This window comes from Strigops habroptila, chromosome 2 (assembly GCF_004027225.2).
Source record: "Strigops habroptila isolate Jane chromosome 2, bStrHab1.2.pri, whole genome shotgun sequence".
In the NCBI taxonomy this organism is placed as follows: domain Eukaryota; kingdom Metazoa; phylum Chordata; class Aves; order Psittaciformes; family Psittacidae; genus Strigops; species Strigops habroptila.
The window spans coordinates 105,666,089-105,677,803 of record NC_044278.2 but is presented as its reverse complement, the minus strand read 5'-3'; the positions used below and the strand labels follow the sequence as shown (position 1 = coordinate 105,677,803).

Genomic DNA, 11,715 nt, shown 5'->3' with positions numbered 1-11,715 from the left:
CTACAAGCAAAAAGAACACAGCTTGAGTGACAGCTCTCAATTTGTCCCCCTCCACTGTTCAGCTAGGTGCTACAGATTTAATGATAACAGCACTATTCCAGTGCGCAAGAGCAAAGAGAGCAACGGGGTGGGGGAGAACCACATGTAAAGCACAAAAATACTACAAAGAAACTTACAAATGAGCACAAAGGAAACTGATTTCATCGCAACTACTGTTAGGTGCTCTATTGAGTGAGAACATGATGATACTCTCACCCCTGATGGTCCCTGTGATCCCTACCTGAAGGGCAGCATTTTGCACCACTGTGGCACAGCAGAAAGCCAGCTTCAGTTCTGAGAGTGTATCACCACCAGCCGTTCTCACTGAAGCAGAGAACAGCTTTCAGGGAACGGCTGCACTTTGGGCTGCAGAGTTACAGGAGACACTGAAGTGAGAACTTCCTTGAACACATACTTTAGAGGACAGCAAACCACACGACTCAAAACGCAAACTGCAGAGCAATGCAGTAGCAAATATCCCTGGGTAAAGAGCTAGGAAATGCTAACGCTTTCCCGAAGCCCTTCCAAGAGGTTACCCGGAACTCTCCAGCACTGTGCAGCAGCTTGACCTCACCATGAAGGTTGGAGCCCAGTGGATTTAGAACAGAACTGGATGCAGATCTATTTCAGAGCTGGAGAGGGAACACAGCAGCACACCAAGGCCAGCTCTCATCCCCACAAATCCTGCCCAGCAACAAGCTAAGGAAGATCAGACTGAGCAGGTGTGACTTAGTTTACATGCCTGATTTGCCTCACTCTCCCCATGTTCTGCAGCTTGTTCACAGTTTGCCCAAAAATCAATGCAATCCACTCACATTTTTAACCTAATCTTCCCTCAATTTTTAATGTGCAATGTAATGAGGCCGTCAGGCTCCGTCAGCCAGGTTCACACCGCAGTCTGAAGCGCACACACACAAAGGAAGGAGAAAGAAAGGCTTTTATCACTCCACAGAGACAAGGAGCCATTATTTAGCCAGTCAAAGGAACACTTGTATCTCCGGGGAGCCTTGGCCATCCGCTCTTCCTTCACAGGAAGGAAACTAAGTTGAGGACAGAAAAATTCTGAGGCGCCTGGGAAACCTGCCAAGCACCGGGGCTCCCACACGGCTCCTGCGCTGTGGCGGTCTGAGATGCAAAGGCTCGATTCCCAACAGCTTCATGGCTGAGACAAAACATCAATGGCACAGAACAACCTCTTCTGAGTCAGAAAATACTAATAAGTGTTTTTTCTGTTACTACTACTTTTCTGATAAAGAGTTTTAACTGTGTTAACGTGAAATGACAGACCTTGTCATTCCTAGATTCTGTAAATCCTCGTGGCTTATTTCTGTACCCTGGTGTATATCACACATTATTGTGGGATAATTTTTATGTATATTATTATGTCATTATTTTTATATTAATTGTGATTTCACTACAAATAGAAAATAACAGGGATCTCCTTAGTTAAGGGCAAGACACAACCACAGAACAAAGCATGTATCAGTTTTCCCACCTCCTCAGCCCTCCCAGTATCAAACAGATAAGAGGGTCCGGGTTAGGGAACACTTGAACTGGTCACAGGTCACACGCCAGGCCACGGGAGGAGCCCAGCAGCGGTGCTGAGGGAGCCGACTGCTGGCACTGCCGAAGGGACACGGCAACTGAGACAAGGGGAAAACAGATCTCACTGCTACCCAGTGGGGGACCCAGGGAACTGCAGGCCCTGGGAAGGTGATGGACCGACTACTGGAAACTATTTCCAGACCAAGAAAAGAAGGTAACTGGGAGCAGTCAGCATGGATTTACAAAGGAAAGGGGTCCTAACCTGACAGTATCTGTGACGAGGTGACCAGTTCACTGGCTATGAGTGTCACCAAAAGTCAGGAGAATAGCATTAAGAAGCCAGCACTTCCTACTGCAGCACTGGGTGCTAGGTGGAATTTCCACTAATCAAGCACACCCCATGCCGATTTCGTCATTACATTTATACACAAAAATTACAAGGTAGTGCACTCCCAGTTACAATGACCGATTAGTGATTTGCGCATAATATCTGCTCTGTCATTCTCTTCTGTTGTTATGCTTGTGCAGAGGAAGGGTCTTCACCTGGGCAAGGGTCTTCCTGATCTGTGGGTGTGGGTTTAATATTAGAGTATAATGAGGATAGTTCATCTAAAGGACACCTTAATCTTATTTTGTTGCCAAGTTGGCTGGCTAGAGATCTACCTTGCCAGGTTGTCAAATAACTCATCCTATATACAACAGACCCTAGATGGTCTGGTTATGCTCTAGAGAGTAAGGACTAAGGCTAACATGTTACAGAGAACAGGGACTTCAATCAACACGGTGTGGGATTTCAAGCAGCACAGCAACCCATGCTAACATAAAGGCTAACTTCTTAAATCAATATGTTCCCATAGCTAATTGTTCTACAAACAAACACAAAATACAGAAATATTCAATAAAACTTAGGATAATCTGCAACATGAGGAGAGCAGTGCATATCGTCTACCTTGAGTTCAGGATGGTTTTTGACACTGACATAGCATCTTCATTGACAAGCAGATAAAGTTCAGGCCCAGTAAGCGGACAATGAGATAGGACTGAAAACTGCCTGAACAGCCAGGCCCAGAACATTGTGATCAAAGGCATGAAGTGCAGTTGGAGGCCAGTAAGTAGCAGAGTACCACAGGAATCAGTACAGAGGCCAGTCCTTGTCAACATCTTCATTTAGGACCTCGATCATGGGACAGGGTGTACCCTCAGCAACTTTGCCCATGACACCAGACTAGGAGGAGTGGCTGATGTACTAGAGAGCCATGTCAGCATCCATGGGACCTTGACAGGCTGGAGAAATGGGACAACAGAACCTCGTGAAGTTCAGCAGAAGGAAATGCCAAATCCTGCACCCGGGGAGGAACATCCCAAGGCACCAGGACAGGCTGGGGCCAACTGGCTGGAAAGCAATTTGGCAGGTAAGGACCTGGGTGGGAGTCCTGGTGAACACCAAGTCCAGAAACCACCATGAGCAAAGACTGTGACCTGGCCACAAAGAAGGCCCATGGCATCCCTCACTGCATTACAAAGCAAGTTGCCAGCATATGGAGAGAGATGATCCTTCCCCTCTACTCAGCACTGGTGAGACAGCTGGAGTGTTGTGCCGCGTGCTGGGCTCGCCAGTACAAGAGACATGGACATAGTGGATTGAGTTCAGTGAACGGAAGACAACTGAGGGACTGGAACATCTTTCATGTTCTAAAAAGGCTGAAAGAGCTGGGACTGTTCAGCCTAGAGAAGGAGGGGCAAAAATCTTACAAATATTTATAAACTTCTAATGAGAGGGTATAAAGACAACAGAGTCTTCCCAGCAGTGCCCAGAGACAGGACCAGAGGCAACAGGCACAAACTGGAACACAGGAGGCTCCCTGTGAACATCAAGGAACTTGTACTGTGAGGGTGACTGTGCTGGTTGTGGCTGTGATAAGAGTTAAATTTCTTCACAGTAGCTACTATGGGGCTGTGTTTTGGATGTGGGATTAAAACAGTGTTGATAACACATAGAATAATAGAATTGGTTTATGTTGAAAAAGACCTTTAAGATTCACTTCAACTGTAAAGCTTACACTGCCGAGTCCGCCACTAAACAATGATCATGAGCAACACAATACAGGGATCTTTTAGTTACTGCTGAGCAGTGCTTACACAGGGTCAAGGCCTCTTCTACTCCTCACACCACCCCACCAGCAGCAGGCTGGGCGTGCACAAGGAGCTGGGAGGGGATGCAGCTGGGACAGCTGATTCCAACTGACCAAAGGGATATTCCAGACCATATGGCGTCATGCTCAGCAATAAAAGCTGGGGGAAGAACAACGAAGGGACCTTTGGAATGATGGCGTTTGTCTTCCCAAGTAACGCTTACACATGACAGAGCCCTGCTTTCCTGGAGATGTCTGAACACCTGCCTGCCAATGGGAAGTGGTCAATGAATTCCTTGTTTTGTTTTGCTTGTGTGCGTGGCTTTTGCTTTACCTGTTAAACTGTCTTTATCTCAATCTACGAGTTTTCTCACTTTTACTCTTCTGATTCTCTCCCCCATCCCACCAGGGGTGAGTGAGCAAGCGACTGCGTGGTGCTGAGTTGCTGGCTGAGGTTAAACCATGGCAGTGACCAAGCACTGGTACAGGTAGCCCAGAGAGGTGGTGGAGTCTCCATTCCTTGGAAACCAAACCCAAATGGACATAGTTCAGGGCAACCTGCTCTACCTGACATCCTGCTTCGAGCAGAGTTTTGGGTTAGACAATCTTCACAGCACTCTTCCAATCTCAGTCATTCTGGGATTCTGTGAAAGGCGTCCCCAATTTCAGCTGTAGAGGTGAGATGGGAGTTAGCACAGCATGGCTCAGGGGAGAAGTCATTTCCAGCAGCAAGGGTAACTACCAGACTGCCTGTCACACAGTGCATTACTGAGGTGGCCTGAAGACTAGGGAGGGGAGCAGGGCTCCAACTCTGCATCTGAACCATGCAAAGAGAAAATTTTTTCTTTGGAAAAATCCTTTATAAAGCAGTGCTACCTAAGTGAAAGATGCCACAAAAGGCATAGCAGGAAGAGTAAAAATGTGGAGACTGTAATAGGATTCTGCCTGTCTTGGGTAGGAATTTTAGAATTATTTCAGTCTTGGGAATCAAACACCACATGGGCAATTTTTCAGTATAACTCACAGTACAGTCTGAGAGATGCGTTAGTGCAGAAAGACTTCTTCCCATGCTTTTTTACAGAATGACAAAGGACCCCATCATGTTTATACTTCCCATGCAACTCTCTGAAGTTTTACTGCTTGTTTCCCACACTTCATTTACCAGCTGACTTGAAAATCAGTAAAAGGACCCCTCTCATTAGCAATAAATCATATAGACTACTATCTATAGAATCACAGAATGGTTTGGGTTGGAAGTGACCTTTGAAGATTCTCTGCCATGGCTAGGGACATTTTTCACAGGTCATTAATACCTCAATGTGTCTTTTTCTTTATATATCTAATTCTCTATTTACTGTTAACACAACTATAGAGTCAGCTCTGAGTACATTTATTAGGCCAAACACACAGAGAAGAACTAACCCAGATGCCTCTAGCTTTATCAGTAGAACTTGCACATCTCAGACAAATCCCAGCATTTAAAATTATTTTTACTTTAGAAAAGCAACTGGCATTTTGGAATTTCAGAACTATAAGAACTACTGAACCAAGTTACTCTTTAAAACCTCCACATCTGTCAGTCTCACAGAGATGCTTTTAGCACCCAGGGTAGGCGTCTTTTTCTTTATATATCAATAATATCCAATAGCTCAGCCACAGCATCATATTAATGTGGCACTATGGGTTTTAGATGTAAGAAACATGATGGCTAGCCAGATTTTGAGCTGTCTGATAGAGGCTGTGTACATATACTTCAAGTCCTTTAAAAACATGTTAACATATGACAGGAATTATGTAAGGAATTACATTATCTGAAAGCAAGTATTACTTGAAGTGTAGAAGCAGAATTACTGTTCATCAAATGACAAATGTGAACATAAAAAGAGAGCTCCTAATTTCAGTAACTGCTGAATAACGCCAAATACTTTAATACATACCTTGTACAAAACTTGGTTTAGATTCCCTTTCGTATGTGTAAGACAGCAGAAGGATTCTGCACAAGCCAGTCTTCATCTGCATTTTAAGATTTTAACAGTAACCTAAAAAATGAAAAGACAGTAAATAACTGTGACACTTCAAACTATATATAAAAATATGTAAATATATAATCTTCTCTTTTCAAATACCCATAATACAGAGAAATAAAACTTCACATTACCAGAAAAAAAATCCATTTATTCTCTACCCATTCTTAGCACTTAGTTGTTACTACAACAGATTTCTCAAAAGATTTTAATTTTACTACCTTAGCAGTTAAAAAACCGCTGTTCCAAGAACATTCACCAGTTCCTAGATTTTCATACTTCTGCTTGGAGCAGATTAAGTGCAGTTCTGCTCCAAAGAGCCCCAAGTTATTTAGCTTTGGAGGGTTTTTAAAACATATATCAAACACAACACTGTCTTCTTCTAGGCCTGGCAATGCATGTGGCCACAGTGACCTTTAATCCTTCTCATATTATCACCACTACAATAATTAGGATCCTTGCACACAACACAGTTATCAATGAATCTTGACAACTAACTGCTCTCACTGTAACATTATTTGTGCTTCCATGCCCTGTTCTGCAGGCTGCTGTGGTACAGACAATCTAAAAGGGGCAAACCTATATATGAAAATAATACAACTGGAGTAAAATGTTGTCCTACTTTATAATTACATCTCAGAACAGAGCTGCATACAAGTCTCACTACAGTTTAATACTGAAAGCATTAGAAATTGATGCAAAAGTTTTAAGATTTTGTAATTTTAAAAGTTCTTGAATAGATCTGCTTGCATTTCTAGTAAGTGCAGTTGGAAGAACAAAAAGCAAGACAGAGTATAATTTTATTCCTATTACATTTATTAATTCACACATTACCGTAATTATATTCAAAAAGGCCCAAATAATAACTCTAAGTGTTAATAAGGGTACCCATCTTGAACTGTGTGTCTTCTTCCAGAGCCTACATGAAAAATAATTATTCAAAGTGTCTTAAAATCAAACAGCTCCCTGCCCCAGCCATTCAGGTTTCAAAACAGCTCTCCCCCATACACACACATTCCCTCCTCCCTCACCCAATTTATATCACCTCTTCTCCACAAGTACCTCTCTGATTTAAAATAGCACAGGAGTACTGCAATGTTTGAGAGGTTTAACATAGTCCATTTCTCAGGCTGACAAATCAGACATAGAAACATGCTGCAGAGCCAAGGAGCCCTAAAGAAATGGCTCTAGAGGAAGACTGCCTGGAAAGCGCCCGATTACAGCAGTGCAAGGGGATCAAGAATTCTGTATGCTCTCAGATACACTTCTTTAAGAAGACTTCTTAAAACAATTTATCAACATCTTGAGGTCCTGTTTGATGATCAGAAAGCTTAGCATACCCTGTAAAGTATTTGTTACAGAAAGAATTACTTTGGAAAGCCACACACAGGTTGCATCTTTCAGGCTAGCTTTACTCCAGGAACAGCCCCAAAAAGCAACTCAGGAGTGACACACAGGCAAATTACAACACAGAACCACAGACATTTACAATAAAGGTAACATTTACCTTATCACATACAGCTGAAAAAAGGCTGAGGCTACCAGCCCAAAGTATGATTTCAAAGTTGGCACAATTTTATGTCAGAGTCCTATTAAAAATGCTGTTAATTCATCAATTCCCCCATTTGCTTCCTTTTCATCCCCCATCCTCCCTCCCTCCATTGTGCAGCTTGCAACAGATCCAATTTCAAAAGTTCCCTATCCATAACACAGACATTCAACAAGATGGACACTTTATTCCTAAAGGAGATACGAAGAGCACAGTCCTCTAACCCTTTATAACTAGAGCTGTAATTTTGCAAGTGCTAGTATTGAAGTAATTTAGCAGGTGAATTGCAATAATGTCTGTAGTGATGACTGTCAGCTGCGGGAACCAGGCTGGAATTGTCATCTGGACAAATATCCATTTCCTGGGACATTACCTTCACCTGGAGAAACTAATCCAGCCATTGACAAGTATGTGTCCATCTTAAAGGGAACCTATAACTACAAACTGCTCATCTGTCAGTCTGTATTTTAGTATTACGGAAAAAAAATCAAACCCTAAAGAGCTTAACAATTAGGCTTTCCTTCTCCCCCTGCCTTTCCATCTAAAACCAGAAAGGCTAAGACTTCCAAAGGCCCAACACAGTCTCTCCAGTTTCCAGTTACCTTCTCTTTCTTGGCCAGCCAGATTTACTGAAGAGAAAGCAGTGAGCCATAATTCTGGCAACTGGTAGATACTAATGACACAACTTTAGCCAAATAAATCTGCTATGTTTTTGAAGACAATCCCTAAAACCATCCAGTAACAACTTCTTCAGGATTCTCTCTCTATAAGAAATTAAGATCATTCCAACCTCTCGACCCTGTATAAACCTTACTGTTTATGATTAATTACTTTGTTAGACCTGAACGTATCCTAGCAGCAAGTGCTGAAAAAGGGGATTTGTAAGAGTGAGCAGGAACACAGCAGACAGTTCCTTTCAAGGCAACAGACTGTTAATCATCTTCGTTCATATGATAAAGCTTTTCTTTAAATTAATGCTCAAAGTGGGTATGCTGCCAAGAAAAATGAATCTGAAATATTCTAAAAGGCAAAGAGCACGATAAACATGCCTATTCCGAGATTAACAGATGCATCACGCACAAGCTGAGCGATACTGGGCATATACTGAGCCATTATCAAGGAAAACTGAAAACCAGCTCTTCAGTACAATCTATCTCAAGTAACACATACTCAGCTTTAATAGAGTACTCTCCACTACTGTCTTTCCAATAAGTAATTGCTACATGAGACAAGCTCCAGGCTGCCACAGCAGCATGCCAAGCAGAAACAACCATGACAACCTGCAACAATGAAGGATGTTTTACATTTACCTTGCACGCTGATGCTATGCAGCCTCACTGGCTTGACTGACAGAACAGGTTGGCTTTTTATTATTTGAGGTTTTTTAATTAACAAAATTTTTGGTGGCTACTGTTACAAAGAGCTCCCCCCCCTCCCCTTTCCCTCCATTTCCCCCTTTATTTTATGTTAGGTAATTTTAAAAATTACCTAGCAACACATAACAGCAGCATGGGTAAAGTGTGACTTCCACTGAAGTGAACCATATGACATTTCGCACCAGCAGGCACAGGTATCATTTTGAGAGCAGCAGAGCCACTATCCATCACACAGAAAGGAAGGAATCCAATGCCGAGCTGTTCACAGGAAAACACACAATCCCTTGTGGCCATTTATTTGGGGTTTCCAAAGAGAACCCGAGATGATCCGCAGAGCTGTGTTCATGTTTGCATTTGTTCAGGTTTACCTATCAAAAGGTAACAGATAACAATGTTGGCTGCTGACGTACTAACAGAAGACACAGTGCTAGACATTTTTAAATGGTCAAGCAATCTTTTTCTCCCCATTCTTCTCTTAGTTTTTACTCAAGTCTGGGCACACCTGCTCACCTTAACCATGAATAGCCCCTGCTGAGGAGAAAAGCACACATTTGCAACAATAAAACCAATAGACAGTGAATCAATTGTCACCTAGGCATCACTGCCTGGCTGCCAGTGATTACAGGAGACAAACTACAACACAACCATTCCCAATCATGTGTCCCCCAAATTCTCTCCTTAAGAGCATATACTTGCAGACAGCCAGAAGCAAGTAAGCATTTAAGGGAAAAAATTACACCATATCAAGGCTCAAAAGGATACCTGACGTTACTATCTTACACAGAACAAGGAAGAGGAACATGAATGTAGTAATATTCCCCTTCTGGAATCGGATTTAACAAAACAAAAACCAAAACCACAGACAACAACAAAACCCCATGGCAGTCACTAGTGGCTAGATAATAAACCCACACCAGTGACAATACTACAATCAAAGGACAACTATTTTTCTGCTTTGCCTGGATTGCAAAACTTCACTCATACAGAAGTTAAAACCATTTCTTCAGCCTAGTGTGAAGCACTCCTGCCCATGGCAGGGGAGTTGGAACTGGATGGTATTAAGGTCCCTTCCAACCTGAACCATTCTATGATTTGGGGAATGATAAGCATGTCTGAAAATATTTAAGCAGAAAGGACAAAGATTTCATCTGTGTATCTTAAGGTTCTAATCTGAAGACCCTGAAATTGATAAGTATTTCATAAATTTAATTAAAATTGCTTATTTGCAAGTTACATTCCTAGACGTAAGACCACGCATTTAATATAAAAGGAGGATCTATTCTGGGGGGTAAAAAAGATTCCCTGCCATTTTAAAGAAGTTTGGATTTGATCAGCAGAAGGGAATGAAGTCTTCAACTTCTTAACATCACTCAGGATTCTACTGCACAGTATAAAGTGTGTTATTTTCATAATATATATGTATTTTTTCAAAATTTTGTGAGCTGTGAGGCTGCAGTCATTAAAATAATCCTATATGAAACAGCAACTCAATCCTGTACTTTTGAACACAGCCCTCTCCCCTACATTACTCACTAACATTCCCATGTCACAGAGTCTGCAACACCGGAACAGATGGTTAATCAGTGACTTTCATAATTATCCATTCTACATCTGCTGTCTTTAATGCAGCAGCAATGTCTTCAATGTTCACATTTCTATTAATTTTGTTCATGCCAACCAGTTTGGAAAAATATCCAAGTTAACAGTATCCTTTCCTCAGCACTCACATGTCCTGTTACACAGATGTGTAGTTCCTGAACATTCTATGATAGAACAGCTAAGTACTACAAAACTGCTGAGGCAGCAAGGGACTAACCTTTAACCCTCACCTCTTTCATCTAGAAATGACAACGTTTAGGTGTGACTTCACCAGTTAACAAAGAAAACTTAAGAAACCTGACAGACGAGAAGCATCTGAAACTGTTCAATCACTCAGCATTGGAAGTTACAGAAGTCAGTTAAAACTTCATGAGCTTGTTTTGTCAGATTCTAGAAAATGAGTCCACCTATCACAGAAACGTATGGCTTGTTTATGTACTGAGTCTGAAACAAATTTAGAGAATCTGTTGTAAAAGAGATATGGTTAAGCCAGCACAGCTAGCATAAGCTTAAACACCTAACTAGTCTGAAGATATTCTGGATCTTCTAAAAACTAGGGGGGAAATCTACTTTCAAGGGTAACTTCCCAGATTGTGCATAATCCAACTTTGTCCAATTAAAAAAAACAAACCAGCATTCCTAAGGAATTGTGAAACTAATACACCATGCATTTACTTCTGAGGTGTTCGCAATGCTGCTTTACCCAACTTTACACAATGCTCCCCATTCCCTCCTGTAGGATTCCTTACCTGTTATTTTTGAAGCAGATGCCAAGTTAGGGCAGTGTCCTAACCTCCTCTTCCAAAATAATGACAGCTGAATTGATTATCTTTGTGGGGCTAAAATCTCTGAAGCCGTAAGACTGTGCTGGGGGAAAGGGCAGGGCAAGCTGTGGTCGCATGGTCCTTATAAAGAGCAACAACTCAAGATTCACTCCAAGAGCTTTCATCTTTGAAGTGCTTCATTTGAAAATGTAAAACTTAACAACACTAAGCAATAGATACATCTATATTGAAATGAAACTGAGTAAGGAAGCATTCAAATACCTAAACATATCATAAAAATTTAATGTTTACTCATATGCAGTTCAATAAAGTTAAAGCTTTATTTATGTAGCAGAACAATAGAAGGGTTAATGTTGGAAGGGGCCTCTAGAGATCACCTGGTCAAGCAGGCCCACTTAGAGCTGATGCCCCAGATTGCCCAGGACTATGGACAGCTTTTGATATCTCCAAGGATGGAGACTCCACAACCTCCCTGGCCAATCTGAGCCAGTGCTTGGTCACCCTCACATTAAAATCTTGTTTCCTGATGTTCAGACAGGGCCTCCTGTGTTTCAGTTTGACCACTGCCTCTGGTCCTGTCGAAAGATTCAGTAATTCACTGTGCAGTCCAGCAATTTCCTTCCTTTACTAACTCTGCTGAGTAATAATTTTTATCTCCGATTACTT

The 11,715-nt window shown here is 41.9% G+C and overlaps 1 protein-coding gene across 16 annotated transcripts in view; it reads right to left on the bottom strand.

Moving 5' to 3' along the window:
• PSPC1 (paraspeckle component 1) overlaps positions 1-11,715 on the bottom strand; it is a 69,959-nt gene that overhangs the window by 8,360 nt on the left and 49,884 nt on the right. For 6 of the 16 annotated variants that reach the window (XR_003990077.1, XR_004389879.1, XR_003990066.1 and 3 more), the window contains one exon: positions 5,654-5,755. The gene's annotated coding sequence lies outside the window, so the exon portion shown is untranslated. Of the gene's footprint in view, positions 1-4,283; positions 4,386-5,653; positions 5,756-8,777; positions 9,034-11,715 lie in introns of all 16 variants that reach the window. The other 10 variants (XR_003990063.1, XR_003990061.1, XR_003990059.1 and 7 more) reach the window with 3 other exon arrangements.